General features: G+C 36.2%; 1 long non-coding RNA gene across 1 annotated transcript in view; it reads right to left on the bottom strand.

The window, feature by feature from the left end:
* Window positions 1–3,579: 3,579 nt before the first annotated feature.
* Window positions 3,580–16,752, bottom strand: part of LOC112579962 — a 47,579-nt gene continuing 34,406 nt past the window's right edge. The window contains exon 3 of the long non-coding RNA XR_006545619.1: window positions 3,580–3,842. This is a non-coding gene — a long non-coding RNA (uncharacterized LOC112579962). The remainder of the gene's footprint in view (window positions 3,843–16,752) is intronic.

Raw genomic sequence — 16,752 nt, 5'->3', positions numbered from 1 at the left:
TACGCCTGGATGCTTACTCCCTTCATGCATTGCTGAAAGCCATGTAGGAGAAAGCAAATAAAAGACAGACAGCATCAGAGAGAGGAACAAAAACTCCTTTCTCTTACAATGTCTCTCCACTGCCCTCTATTGTCATAGCTGAACGGCTGCGCCTGTTGAAAGTGAGAAATGGTTACAGGATCGTTTCTTTACTGCAGAGTCAGGCAATGCAGGATGAATTTGAAGCTGAGAGGCAGTAAACTGATGACTGGCACAATAAGGAATATAAATTTCAATACATACATATTATCCTCAATTTAGGAGCATATTTCCTATAATTTAAAAGATGGAATGGTCATGTTATGAGGAGGTAAATTTGGATTTAAAAATTGTATAATTCCCTCAAACACCAAACTACTAGTAAACTAACTACAAGTTCAGTATATTAAATTATAGTGAAGCAGCTCAGGGCATTACATGATTTTACCTTATTCTATAAATTTGCAATGAAGAATATAATTCGCCTTTCCATATCTGTTCCAGTTTGATATCAAAGTCTATTTGTAATAGATACCATGAACTATTCATTAGGAAAAAGACAGACTTGTGCCTTAAGATGAAACAGCATCTGATGGCTGGTATATTAAATTATAATAAAATTTGGGGACTTCCCTGGAAGTCCAGCAGTTAAGACTTCCTTCCCATGCATGGGGTACAAGTTTGATCCTTGGTCAGGGAGCTAAGACCCCACATGTCTCGCACCTAAAAAATCAAAACATAGAACAGAAACAATATTGTAACAAATTCAATAAAGACTTTAAAAATGGTCTACATCAAAAAAAAAATCTTAAAAAACTATAACAAAACTTTGATTCTAAACCCTAGGGATTTACTTGAATAAATAGACACAATATGAATTATATCATGTTGCTCTATGACATGGTAAATCAACTGTACTTCAATTTTTTTAAAAATCACATTCTTCACTTAACGGAATGAAGATCTGTTCTCCACTATGATTTCTGTGGACTTTGTCATCTACTTATCTTAAAATATTTTTGATTACATTTAATAAATATAAAAATCCTTTGTACAACATAGGTGGTATGCCATAGTGGTTAAAAGCAGGAGCTTTACAAATAGAATGAGTAGGTTTGAACCCTGGCTCTCACACCGTTGAGACTCTGGGCAACTTGCTTAATCCCTCTCTTTTTCTGTTTTGTCATTTCTGAAATGGGGAGAGAGTACCTGCCTCACAGGGCTTTTATGTGTGTGTATTAAATGAGCTAATACAAGTAAAGTACTTTGCCAAGAGCGTAAGTGACAAAAATCTGCTACTGTTGTTTTTCCTGCCACCAATCCTTGAGGACAAATTTGTCAAGCACCAAAGATTGATTATAGTAACTGATTATGTTAGGAAGAAAACAACTAATTTTCTCTAAAACTCTTATTACCACATCAAAGAACAGAGGTATGAATCTAAAATGAACTCTCTCTCCCCTTAGAATTCCAGAACCATTTCTTCGGAATAGGATCAAATATATTGTTTTACTTGTCCTAATACATGGTCAGATAGTCATGACTGATTTATCCCCACCACTCAAGCTTTCAATTATCAATATAAAATGTATTTCTATGTTTAAGTTTCCTCACCCCAAATCACCCAACAGAGCCTCAGAAAAATCTGTTAAGCCCTAGAGATAAAACTCCTCAGACTTCTGATTTTAAAGCTTGCTAAATTTCCTGTTTCAAGTCATGGATATTAGTGCTAAAGAAGTTACTGATATAAAGTTACTTTAAAGAATAATTGGGTCCTGAGAATGCACTATTGAGCAGTAAAGTGATAAAACTTTTTTTTTCTGCCAGCCTTTATATATTTATGTATCTAGAAGTTCAGTTCATAATCATTTAATAAAGTGAACACTTGTAGCCTTAAATATTAAAAAAGAAACAGGCTATTAAAAGTTAAAACCCTATTTGTATTTAGCTATGTTAAAAAAAAAATAATCGCAGGAATATTGTAATGAGTCTAGGTTTAGGAGCAGGCATTGTGCAAGTTAATGTAAGTAATGAACCTTTCATGTGAAATGATGTAGTGTCACAACTCATTTGCATCCCACTTAAAGTGTAATTAAGTTTCTCTGACAGCATGGCTTATGGCTGAAAGAACAGACCTGGCTGCTAAATTAATCCAGAGTCCCTCAGTTAATAACACTCAGCCAAGAAAACTTTATACACTCTTTCATTTAAAGTTCCCAAACTCCCATTTGCAGAAGCAAGGCAGCCTACAGAGAAATCTTTGTATAAAATTGATGGACACTCACTAGACAGATTTAACCATCAAAACACCTGAAAACTGGCCTTTGATGAGTCAGGACATGAGAATATGCTATTTTCCCTCTAGCTAAGGCTGGAGGTCTGGAGGGGTGGATTCACACTTAAATTACACTGCACCATATATTTAAACTATAGTACATTTTCAAACTTAAGTATGAAGCGCTGGGAATTTTGAATTTATAATCTGAACTGGTTTACCATAATTAAGAGCTCAGAAATCATGGAGTTTATTTTTTCATTCATTCTTTCAGGATCTGAGTTACTACATTTAAGTTTCCAAGTGAAGTTGTTATTCATTAAATTTCTTCAAGTTTTTTCATTTGTTATTGTCCTCATTTTTGTTAAGAATTGTCCTCAATATTGTTAAGAATATTCAATTTTGTAATCCCCAGAACAGATTATGAAGTTGCCACAAGATTAGAACTACACTGTGTTATTTAGAACAAGTTTTAACTAAACAAGGATTTAATTTATAAATAACCCCAAACTGTTTTCAGAGAGGCAAACGAGAGAATAGGCAAATTTTTTAGGATCGGATTTTCCTTCTCTCCAGGGCAACAAAGAATCTCTGCCCACCAGCTACATGGGCAACTGCGTGGTACTATTATGCTGTTCTACTTTTCCATGACACCCAAATTCAAAGGCTGATGCAGAAAAGAAATAGTTTATCTTTAAGCTTAAGGTCTCAAAATCAACTATTGTTGCCACCATAAATAAACTGATTCCTCAGAGACTCAGTGAAAGTGCTGGAGGCTGGAGAAAGATATACTTTTAACATACAAAACATTTCTGAATCCAACAAGTGCCCAGTAATTTAATAATGTAATGACTAGTGGACTTACTTTAATCCACTAAACCAATATTTCTCAGAGTATTTTAGGCTAGGTTAGCATTTATTCTGACAGATGACCTGCAATGCCATCCCTACAAGAAAATTGCCGTATTTAGAAAATAAATAATATATTAAAGTGTAACACTGAGAAGTATTTTCAAAGCATTGAAAAAAGCACTATTTTCCTTAAGGGCAAAATTTGCAGCAGTTCATTTTTCTACTTCAGGTCTCAGCACTATGCAGTGTATGACTGGCATTTTAACAGAAACGTATCATAATCTGTCTTAATTTTCAAAAGCTCTATTTCAGGGAACAAAAAACTTGCCAGGAAGGATGAGTTGATGGGAAAGAAACATCCAAACAATTATTTTCTCTTATCATTTATTTTTTTAAAAATCATTATTAGTAAAAGATAAAGCATAAAAGCCCTGTTCAATTAAATGATTTATTTCTGGCATGTTGTTGGAACACTTACAGCGGTAGCAGACAATGATTTTACTTCAGCTGTCCAGCTGAGGCCAAAAGGTGGTGGTACATGGAGTGTTAAGTGCCTTTCTTCATGAGTTATAACCTGTGTTGTCAGAAGGTAAAGGATCACAGGAAAGCTCTTTCCACATCTCCGAGTCTGGCTGCTCCCCAGTCATCTCCCATAATCCACTTCAGGTTGAAAGTTTTAAAACACTCCAGGCGATGGCTTCAGGTCATATAGAAAAAGAAAAAGTCAAATTTTAAGTATTAAAGACACCACCATGTTTTTATTATTCATTAAATAAAATTTAAAGAAAAATGCACACAAGACCACCAGTCCAAGTTCAATTCATGAGACAGGGCACTCAAAGCTGCTGCACTGGGACAACCCTGAGGGATGGGATGGGGAGGGAGGTGGGAGGGGGCTCAAGATGGGGACACATGTACACCTATGGCTGATTCATGTCAGTGTATGGCAAAAACCACTAAAATATTGTAAAGTAATTAGCCTCCAATTAAAATAAATAAATTAATTTTAAAACTGTTCATTAATATATTGGTTATATTATTTTTAATGATATAATAATGAATTAGATCTTTTTAAAATATTTTTCATGTATATATGTACAGATAAGATCAGATGAAATCAGTCGCTCAGTCGTGTCCGACTCTTTGCAACTCCATGAATTGCAGCACGCCAGGCCTCCCTGTCCATCACCAACTCCTGGAGTTCACCCAGACTCACGTCCATCCAGTCGGTGATGCCATCCAGCCATCTCATCCTCTGGCATCCCCTTCTCCTCTTGCCCCCAACTCCCAGCATCAGAGTCTTTTCCATTGAGTCAACTCTTCGCATGAGGTGGCCAAAGTACTGGAGTTTCAGCTTTAGCATCATTCCTTCCATAGAAATCCCAGGGCTGATCTCCTTCAGAATGGACTGGTTGGATCTCCGTGCAGTCCAAGGGACTCTCAAGAGTCTTCTCCAACACCACAGTTCAAAAGCATCAATTCTTCGGCGCTCAGCCTTCTTCACAGTCCAACTCTCACATACATATATGACCACAGGAAAAACCATAGCCTTGACTAGACAAACCTTTGTTGGCAAAGTAATGTCTCTGCTTTTGAATATGCTATCTAGGTTGGTCATAACCTTCCTTCCAAGGAGTAAGCGTCTTTTTTAATTTCATGGCTGCAGTCACCATCTGCAGTGATTTGGGAGCCCCCAAAAATAAAGTCTGACACTGTTTCCACTGTTTCCCCATCTATTTCCCATGAAGTGATGGGACCAGAGGCCATGATCTTCGTTTTCTGAATGTTGAGGTTTAAGCCAACTTTTTCACTCTCCACTTTCAGTTTCATCAAGAGGCTTTTTAGTTCCTCTTCACTTTCTGCCATAAGGGTGGTGTCATCTGCATATCTGAGGTTATTGATATTTCTCCCAGCAATCTTGATTCCAGCTTGTGTTTCTTCCAGTCCAGTGTTTCTCATGATGTACTCTGCATATAAGTTAAATAAACAGGGTGACAATATACAGCCTTGATGTACTTGATGTACCTTGACATACCTTGACGTACTCCTTTTCCTATTTGGAACCAGTCTGTTCCATGTCCAGTTCTAACTGTTGCTTCCTGACCTGCATACACATTTCCCAAGAGGCAGATCAGGTGGTCTGGTATTCCCATCTCTTTCAGAATTTTCCACAGTTTATTGTGATCCACACAGTCAAAGGCTTTGGTATAGTCAATAAAGCAGAAATAGATGTGTTTCTGGAACTCTCTTGCTTTTTCCATGATCAAGCGGATGTTGGCAATTTGATCTCTGGTATACATGTATAGAACTTGCTATAGTATTCATTGAGGAGTAAGAAATCATTATTTCTATGCTAATTAATGATTATATACAACTTTTTTTTTAATTCAAATCTCACCTAAAAAATTTTATATGATCAGTTTGTTGAATTCACATTTTAAGATATGTCAGGATGGTCTGAATCTGAGGTTTACCATGCAACAACAAAGGTATCCTCTCATGTCTTATTGGCAGTTTCTGTGAATCCCTGGTTACTACAAAACACATTCATTCAACTCACACAGACATACTGTACACTGATTAAGCATTGGGTTGGCCAAAAACTTTGTTCAGGCTTTTCATACCATATGGAAAACCCAAATGGACTTTTTGGCCAATCCAATAGTTTCATTCATTCAACACTCCTGTAGAATGAGCTTTACCTATGTATTATCAAAGTATGCAAGCTTTTACTACCAGTGGCAAAGTCACTATTATCATTCATAAAAGCAAACAGAAATCATACAGACCTGTAGAGTGCCTAGCACAGCCTGAAGGAAGTTGATTCAAGTTGACTGCTATGTAGATTCATTTCCAATTAGGTGGGAATTGAAGCAAATAATGGAGTTGTTAAAGAGTATAAAAAGCAGGTCAAGCAAAAATGTTAAAAATAATTCACTTGTGCTATACATAAAGAACACAAAAAGATATATATATATATATATTATATTACACATACTTGAATATAATTTTACATGTATGTGTAGTTTTTAAATTTTAGGCACTGTGAAAAAATGATGAATGTTTAAAGCATCTTTCCCTTAAATGTGTAGCATCTGAAATGAGCAGGTATCAAACCAAAAATTTCAAATATCTATAAAATATAATACATAGGGAATATTTGCAAAAAGTAAACCATATGTGGAATTGGGTTGGAGTTATGGAGGGTTGGGCTTCCCTTGTGGAGGGTTGAGAAAATAATATAAACATATTATATATGTTTATAAATATATTATAAAACATAAAATACTATAAAACATAAAGGTTACTTGTTAGATTTAATTCTATAACTTAGAGAGCCTAAATAATTTAAAATTGTTCCTTGGCATTTTTAGTTTCAATTAGCTCTCATAGTATAAACCAGAAAGTGTTTTTAAATAAATTTGGAAAAAAATCTCAGTATATGTGAATAGAGCTACTTATTTTAATCACCAGAAATGCAGTGAAAATCCTTCTGGCATATTAAAAAAAAACTTAAGGAGTTGTAGTTAAAGCTCGTATCTCCCTCTCACAATTTATTAAAGATAAAATCTGAAAGTAAATACATAATCAAATTATTTGCATACTCACAAGTTAGGCCTTGTCCATCCTCAGTTTCTTCATGTGGTATTGAATCTTCTAATCCCTGATCCATGAATTGCATATAAATTCATTTTATCCATGCTGCTGCTAAGTCGCTTCAGTCGTGTCCGACTCTGTGTAACCCCATAGACGGCAGCCCACCAGGCTCCCCCGTCCCTGGGATTCTCCAGGCAAGAACACTGGAGTGGGTTGCCATTTCCTTCTCAAATGCATGAAAGTGAAAAGTGAAAGGGAAGTCGCTCAGTCGTGTCTGACTCTTAGCGACCCCAAGGACTACAGCCTACCAGGCTCCTCCATCCATGGGATTTTCCAGGCAAGAGTACTGGAGTGGGGTGCCATTGCCTTCTCCACATTTTATCCATACCAGGTGGAAAATATTCCCAAGGAAGAAATAGAATCCCATTCCACTGTTTCCAGGTAGCGCTGATTTTAAATTGTAAACTCAGCTCTTTCTTTCATAGTTTGGAGTTAATAATCAAAAAAGCAATAATTTTCAACTGGCAGAATTAATATATTAAACAAATAGAACCTAAGTTTAAATTAGACAAAAATGATATGCTTTTGATAAGGCAAGCTTGTAACTCATGGCTCCTAAGTTGAAAACCCATTAGTAATGCCACTGAGTATTCACCCCATTCACAGTTTTATTATTTATAAAAAGTTGAAAATATTTATTGTCTGTTATTGGCTTCCCTGGTGGCTCAGATGATAAAGAATCTGCCTGCGGTGTAGGAGACCCGGGTTTGATCCCTGGGTCAGGAAAATCTTCTGGTGAAGGGAATGGCAACCCACTCCAGTATTCATGCCTGGAAAATTCCATGGAAATTTCCATGAAAATTCCATGGAAATTTCCATGAAAATTCCATGGTGGGCTATAGTCCATGGGGTCGCAGAGTCAGGGGACCACTGAGCAACTAACACTCTCACTTTCATTAATATATAAAATGTCAGATCATATTGTACAAACAGCTAATTTTTATAAGGGCATAATGATACTGAAGACCTAAGTATTGGTACTTCATGCTTGGAGTTCTAAGGAAAAGTAAGGGAAACTACTTTGTGTGCTCATTAGCCCTATCTCTATTTTAGTTGTTAATATCTATGCAGATCCCTGGCAAGCAAACCTAAACAATGGAGACCTGTAGCAGTCACCATACCCAAATGAACCTGACCTGAATCACGGAGATAACCTCTAATGGATTTTATATGCCCCTACCTGTTTGAGTTAGTCATTTCATTCTTTGTCACTATTTCAGAATCTGATTATATTTATTATATTGGCTATTATAATGCATTCATCAACAACTATTTTATCAGTTTTGTAATTTTTAGTAATTTTCTACTGACATCAATTTTTACCTTTTTAAATGGTTCATCTCATTAATGCATATTAATATAATCTTTTAACAGGGATAAGGCAAAACAGAGATAGGCTTTGGAAACAATCCATGTCCTAAATAGAGAATATTGGATTCCTTTTTAACACAGATTATCTCTCCATAGACTTCCTTCCTTTGTTCCCAGACAGTTCCTGTCAACCCTTAATGAAGAATCTAATATTAACTTAAGTCAGCCAGAATCACTGACAATCCTATTTTAAAAATTACCCATTTGGAAAACAGTGATAGTCAAGAGCCAAATTATCTTCTCTGCTTTCCAACTCCATTCCCTCAGAGATCAAGACAATTCAATTAAAAAAAAAAACTCTTCAGGGAACTGCTGTAACAATGTTGTCCACAGAACAACTGACAATTTCTATGAAGAGATCCATAAACCAAAATCTATGGTGTCTGATAAACACAATCTGCTGGTCATAGTGATTTCCCTTGATGGTCTATTTTTGCATCTGGAGAAGAAAGTATGTGAGGAATTTTACCCCTCTGGAATCGGCTCTATTGTAACTCCATAGAGCTGCCAATAGTTGTCTCCCTTTCAGAATTTTTTTTAAGGAGAACATTTAGGATAAAGGGTCCACTGTGAAATTATTGGAATTCAATATATTATTCTTCTGCTAGGATAATCTCAAGTAACTTGTCTGACTTCCTTTCAAAACAGAAATTTCTGTAAGTTCTCCATTATGACTAATTTCTTGATACATTTGAAGATGAGAAGTGTTACCATAACAACCAACCATTAACTGTTTGGGATTTCATTTTTCCAAAAGTCATTTACAAATATATATTTTTTATAAAGATCTGAGCCCACTGAACACCAAAAAATCTTAGGATCTAAATTGTTGTTGAGTTATTCAGTTTTCTCTGACTCTGCAACTCCAGGGACTGTAGACTGCCAGGCTTCTCTGTCCATAGGATTTCCCAGGCAAGAAGGCTGGAGTGGGTGGCCATTTCCTTCTTCAGGAGATCTTCCTGAACCAGGGATCAAACCCACGTCTCTTGCACTGCAAGTGGATTTTTACCACTGAGCCACTGGGGAAGCCCCTAGGATCCAAATAGAATACCATTATTTTTCTCATTCCACCTGCTTCTGTATCAAGAAGGTTAAATTAATTCCTGACTTTATCAAGCTCCTGATTGTCATACAGTGAGTATTTAATAAGTGCCTGCCATGCAACAGATCTTTTCAAGGAACTGGGCAGATGGTGTCAACAAAACAAAGTCCCTGTCCTCACAGAGCAGACATTTTAGCTACATTCATAGAAGACACTCTTTACCATTTACTAAGAGAAGAACAGGATGCCATTTTTTATTTTCTGAAAGTATTACAGAAAAACAAATTAATGTTTAGAACTCAGACTATACCAGTAAACCACTGTTCAGCTGAATAAACTTTTTATTATCTGTTATTCCTTTCTGTATGAGAAAAATATAATTCTAAGAGGTCAAAGAGGAAGTCTAATCTACCCTGTACACCAGCATGTTCCCATTGTCTAGCACATTTAACACTTAACAATACTGAACATTTGTAGAATGACTAATGAGCATTAGGCCAAATAATAAATGAATATACTGAAGTATCTTAGAAGCTGAAGTGGTCAAACAAGAGACTGGCAACAGTGAACATCGACATTTTAGGAACTGGTAAACTAAAATGGGCTGGAATGGGTGGATTTAATCCAGATGACCATTATATCTATTAATGTGGGCAAGAATCCCTTAGAAGAAATGGAATAGTACTCATAGTCAAGAAAAGAATCCAAAATGCAGTACCTGGGTACAATCTCAAAAATGACAGAAAGATTTCTGTTCATTTCCAAGGGAAACCATTCAGTATCACGGTAATTCAAGTCTATGGCCTAACCACAAATGCCAAAGAAGCTGAAGTTGAACGGTTCTATGATGACCTACCAAACCTTCTAGAACTAGCACCAAAAAAAGACGTCCTTTTCATCATAGAGGACTGAAATGCAAAAGCAGGAAGTCAAGAGATACCTGGAATAACAGGCAAGATTGGCCTTGGAATACAAAATAAAGCAAGGCAAAGGCTAACAGAGTTTAGCCAAGAGAACACACTGATCACAGCAAACACCATCTTCCAACAGCACAAGAGACGACTCTACAAATGGACATCGCTAGATGATCAATACTGAAATCAGACTGATTATATATATCCTTGGCAGTTGAAGATGGAGAAGCACTATACAGTCAGCAAAAACAAGACCGGGAGCTGACTGTGGCTAAGATCATACCATCACTACAAACAAAGCTAGTGGAGGTGATGGAATTCCAGTTGAGCTATTTCAAATCCTAAACAATGATGCTCTTAAAGTGCTACACTCAATATGCCAGCGAATTTGGAAAACTCAGCAGTGACCACAGGACTGGAAAAGGTCAGTTTTCATTCCAATCCCAAAGAAAGGCAATGCCAAAGAATGTTCAAAGTACCACGCAATTGCACTCATCTTACACACTAGCAAAGCAATGCTCAAAATTCTCCAAGCCAGGCTTCAACAGTATGTGAACTGTGAACTTCCAGATGTTCAAGCTGGATTTAGAAAAGGCAGAGGAACCAGAGCTCAAATTGCCAACATCTAGTGGATCATCAAAAAAGCAAGAGAGTTTCCTGAAAAAACCCACTTCTGCTTTATTGTCTACGCCAAAGCCTTTGACTGATTGGTCACAACAAGTGTGGAAAATTCTTCAGGAGATGGGAATATCAGCCCACCTTACCTGCCTTCTGAGAAATCTGTATGCAGGTCAAGAAGCAACAGTTAGAACTGGACATGGAACAACAGAACATTTGGAATAATATGGTTTCAAATCGGGAAAGGAGTATGTCAAGGCTGTATGTTGTCACCCTGCTTATTTAACTTCTGTGCAGAGTACATCATGCAAAATGCCAGCCTGGATGAAGCATAAGCTGGAATCAAGATTGCTGGGAGAAATATCAATAACTTCAGGTATGCAAATGACACCACCCTTATGGCAAAAGAGAAGAAGAACTAAAGAGCCTCTTGATGAAAATGAGAGAAGAGAGAGAAAAAACTGGCTTAAAACTCAACATTCAGAAAACTAAGATCATGGGATCTGGTCCCATCACTTCATGGCAAATAGATGGGGAAACAATGGAAACAGTGAGAGACTTCCTATTTTTGAGCTCCAAAATCACTGCAGATGGTGACTGCAGCCATGAAATTGAAAGATGTTTGCTTCTTGTAAGAAAAGCTATGACCAACCTAGACAGCATACTAAAAGCAGCAACATTACTTTGCCAACAAAGGTCCATCTAGTCAAAACTATGGTTTTTCCAGTAGTCATGTATGCAAGTGAGAGTTGGACCATAAAGAAAGCTGAGTGCTGAAGAATTGATGCTTTTGAACCATGGTGTTGGAGAAAACTCTTGAGAATCTCTTGGACTGCAAGGAGATCCAACCAGTCCATCCAAAAGGAAATCAATCCTGAATATTCATTGGAAGGACTGATACTGAAGCTGAAATTCCAGTACTTTGGCCACCTGATGCAAAGAAATAACTCGTTGGAAAAGACCCTGATGCTGGGAAAGATTTCATGCAAATATCAATCCTGAATATTCGTTGGAAGGACTGATGCTGAAGCTGAAGCTCCAATACTTTGGCCACCTGATGTGATAGAACTGACTCATTGGAAAAGACCCTGATGCTGGGAAAAATTAAAGGTAGGAGGAGAAGAGGATGACAGAGTATGAGATGGTTGGATGGCATCACCGACTCGATGGACATGAGTTTGAGCAGTCTCCAGGAGTTAGTGATGGACAGGAAAGACTGGTACACTGCAGTCCATGGGGTCGCAAAGAGTCGGACATGACTGAGCAACTGAACTGAAGTATCTATTCACAGGGAAAACCACATGACTGTGGTTGATTTAACATCCTTAATTGTTCACAGTATCATCTTTCTCGCTTCCCAAAGTGACTCTTTCATGTGATCTTCCTGTTATATTAGGCAGAAGGCAAGATTCTAAGAAAAATTGTGAAGACACTTATAGATTGAGGTAGCATTTCTGTGCTCTTCCCCCCTTGTCCCTTGTGCTACCTCCCAATATTTAGATATTCTGCTGCTAAATTCTTTAAATTTTGCTCTGAGTGGTGAAGCAAAAGATTCCATCTACTAGCTGGAAGAGGGAACCAATGTACTACTTATACGCTATCACAAAGGCATTCCCTTGATATCCCAAACCTCAAAATCATCAGCTTGCCACCTACCCTCTCAAACCCCAGTTTTTCCTACTGAACTTCTCACTGATTGATTTTTTAATTGGAAAAATTTAAACTTGATTCAGAAACCACATTAAAATCTGGTCCTCAAAAATATTTCAGGCCAATCTCTTCAAGGTTTATGGTGACCATTTCTGTAATTTCAAGGAATTCCTTGTTTAAGCATCAAAAATATTTCAGGCCAATCTCTTCAAGGTTTATGGTGACCATTTCTGTAATTTCAAGGAATTCCTTGTTTAAGCATCTGAGTAGAACCAGAGATGCAAACTGAGGCATTCCTACAGTTTCTTTTTAAGGAGGGAATTATCATTTCAGCAAGAAAATCAGTAAATATCTCCAGTATTCCCCCTGAAACACCATGTTGGCCATCAACTTTGCTTGATTAAGATTACAATAAGGAATTCCCTGGCAGCCCAGTGTGGTTTAGACTCCATGCTTCTACTGCCAGGAGCCCAGGGTTTGATCCCTGGTTGGGGAACTAAGATCTTGCAAGCCAAGTGGCATGGCTAAAAAAGAAAAATACATACAACAGTTTTTTTTTTTTAATCAATTAGCAACATATTTTAGAAGGCATCATCATAGTGTACTAGCTATTGCTTCCCACTAAGAATTTTCTGCCACGTAGCTCTTACTACAATCCTAGCTAAGATTATTTACATTCAAAATGAACTTATTAAAGTGGTCATTAAAAAAAACTGTATGATTGTAAGGTAATTATAAAAATACAAGTTCATAGGAGACATTCAAGATCTCCTAAATCTGAATATTAAGAGAGGATCCAATGCTTAGAATATAGCCTTGGACACAGTAGGTGCACCCTGCTGCTGCTGTTGCTGCTAAGTCGCTTCAGTCGTGTCCAACTCTGTGCAACCCCAGAGACAGCAGCCCATCAGGCTCCCCCGTCCCTGGGATTCTCCACGCAAGAACACTGGAGTGCATCCTAAGCATAAGTTAAAAGAGTAAATGTATGAGATACTAAGTCCTACACCGCAGTGTTTTATTTCCTGAAGACAGATAACTCATTCTGTGGGACAGAATTATTAGGAATTTCTCCACCTGAACTCTTTGCTAGTCAGGACTTTCCCTGGAATATGAGCTCACTGAATAAAAGAGCTTAGACTCCTGTTCACACATATAACCCCAGTCACAAGAATAACACCCTGTACATGGTAAATGCTCACAAAATATTTGTTGAATAACCGAATTAGCCTGTGAATCCTCATATTTGTCAAACCCCATATATGATGTCAGGGGTGTTCAATCAGAGTAGAACTCATAAAATTAAATACAGGTAAACCCAAGCCAGCAAAGTTGAAAGTTGACATTGATGATTTCAGTGCAGTTTAATAGCCTATTTTCTTTCCTCAAAAAGTAGTATTTATAATTTGGGAAGGATTGTAATGGTTCTCATAAAGACATCAAATTCTTCTTATTTCAACCTACATAATAGTGTCCTACTAAACTATATTGTTGTTGTTTAATCACTGAGTCATATGTCACTCCTTTGCGACCCTATGAACTGTAGACTGCCAGGCACCTCTATCCATAGGATTTCCCAGGCATGGATACTGGAGTGGGTTGCCATTCTTCCTCCAGGGGATCTTCTCCACTCAAGGATCAAACCCACATCTCCTGCATTGGTAGGTAGATACTTTACCACTGAGTCACCTAGGAAGCCTGTAAAAACTGTATACACCTACAGCTAAAAATGTGAAATGCATTAAACAATACAGCAGATTTTGCAGGTGACACTCATATATCAATGAACTTCTAACATAAAGAACCATCCTCAAAGAAAAGGTACAGTACAGTCTTTAATATAGAAGAAAAAAGCTTTTCTTCCTTTCAGAGCTAGCGGGATTCCTTACTTTGTAGACTCTCAGTGTAGTAGCTTGGCTTGGTGTTGTTTGTTGTTTTATTTTCTCTTCTGTTGTTTCACTCTATTTTTATTTCAAAGCAGAAGAAGAGATATTTAAAGTAGATATAAAGAAAACATATACCAAAAAAAAAAAAAAATTCAGAGAAAACTTGTTTTTAAGAAATCCAATCAATATTAACAAAACATTTTGAAAAAGCGGATACATGTCACTGTAGCAAAAGCTCCAAAGGGGCAGAAACTACATGTTATTTGACTTTGTCTCTTCCGCCCCTAACAGAATCTGACCCATAAAGAGTACTCAGTGAAAGTCTGGTAAATAAATGAATTAATGATTTCATTTCCTCCTAACAAATATATTCAAATAGGCAACTTTGTTTTCATTAATCAAACACATTTTTTTAACATACCACTTTCAATAGCAATTTTCTTGATCCTCAAGTGCACATAGCCTTTTCCACATAGTAAGACAAAATCGTGCTCCAGTTTTCAGTGTTGATTATGCTAGATACTACAGAGCCAAACCATTTTAAGAATTCAGCAAAACATTTAACTCTATCTGACACATAAACAGACAGCAGTGTTAAATCTGTCACTTTGGTTCAGTTATCTCTACATCTGCTGATGGGATTTTAATCTGGTTGGCATGCACTTAAACAGTCATACGCACAGTTCTCAATTTTCATTTTCCCCCTTTTACAAAACAGAAAGTCAAATGGTAAAGTTAATAGAGCTGTAAAAATATAGTACCAAATTTATTTTAATCACTGTGTGAGTGTCATTGATTTAGGACAGCTGCTGTCTAAATAAATAGACCTAAGGCCAAACTGTCAAGGCCAAGGCAGATGTCTATTGCTGGGACCTGAAGACTTGTAGGCAGATCACTGTCCAGTTAGGATGACTGGTCTCAGTGGCAGTTTCCCTACAGCTCAGAAAACTGCCCAGCTCTTTTTGTATGCAGAGGTTTCTAGATCAATTTCTTACTGGAACAGATTCCTCACAAACAAGGATAATCCTTTATTTGAGGTTTAGTCACTTGAATTCCCCTCTGTTCTCTTCACTGTCAAGCTTTGCAATTTTTATTTATTCTTGGTAGAATGCACTTACTATTGTAGTTACGGCACTTTTCACTTTAAGCCTCTTTTCAGTGTCTTCAAGAGAGAAAGGTCTTTAGTTAGAAATTTCTCATGCTTGTTGACAGTCTGGAAATGATTTATTTTAGAAGAGAATAGAGGTGAAAGGAATAGAAGGAAAGATCATTATTTCACCATCTTTGAGAACTTATCAGTTAATCACTGGTTTATTGTTAAATGTGATGGCTTTCAAGATTTAATTTTATTGGGTTTATCTTTAAGAAGCAACACTGAACTATCTTAAAGTCTTATAAATAAAGTAAATCTAACAGGCTAAAAAAATTTCCTGTGGCTAAATTATTTTAATTTATTCTCTCTCACACTTATATGACAAAGTGGGTTACTGAAAAACTAGACAATGAAAATATGCTTTAAACATATATATTTATAAATAAGTTTACAAATATAGTTTTAATATATGATATACAGATAGCAAATATTTATTTCATGGGTATGCTTTCAGATGCTTTCAATACTAGCTTCTTCCACACACATGAAAGAATTCATAATAATTATAATTGTCACTCTTTAAAATCTCTACTTAATATTCTGATATTTTAATCCACTGCTCTCCAAAGATTTTTTTCTCCATGAGAATTACTGCATATGTACATACATAGGACTAAAGGATAAAATAGTTACTGAAAGAATTATTTAACAGGATTTCAAAATGTATCAAACTCACTCTGGGCTTTCTGATTTTGCTACATAGAAATAAAATATTTATTTCTTTATTTATTTAATTTCTTTTAGAGAATAGCAAGATTCAAGGCCATCTGTTGCTTCTCTCTCTTCTTTTTCTAATAAAAGAAATTCTTTGAAGTAAAGTATTGCCAATTACATGTTCATCCAAGGAGAAGAGAAAAAAATAGCAAGTGGATTTGCTTTAAAGATTATTCCAACTTCCCAAGTGTGAAATCTTCAATATAGACTATTTAACAGTAAAAACTAGAGTGGAAAATACACAGAGATTAAAACTAGATACTAAAACTATAAGAATTTATAGGAAATTTGTCATTATCTTTTAAATTAAATGCAAAAGCAAACTGTTTATGAAAGTTAAGATCCCTATACTTATTTTTGATTTCTTATGCTAACCTTAAAGACTCTACAAGAAAAAACTCACTGAAATATTGAATCTGCATACAGATAACAGTTTCTCAAAACCAAGTTATATATCAGAAGCAGAAATAGAAGGAAAGTATGCATATAAATATAAAGTTATAGATCATGTTTATTATTATATTTTTATTATCTGAGCCCTAGAACTTGATTTTATCTCATCCTTGTAATTCCAAATGTAAAATTAAAATAAATAACCTGTATTT

The sequence above is a fragment of the Bubalus bubalis genome, chromosome 17 (assembly GCF_019923935.1).
Source record: "Bubalus bubalis isolate 160015118507 breed Murrah chromosome 17, NDDB_SH_1, whole genome shotgun sequence".
Lineage (NCBI taxonomy): Eukaryota > Metazoa > Chordata > Mammalia > Artiodactyla > Bovidae > Bubalus > Bubalus bubalis.
The sequence above is the reverse complement of the archived record's forward strand: the minus strand, read 5'-3'. Positions and strand labels throughout refer to the sequence as shown.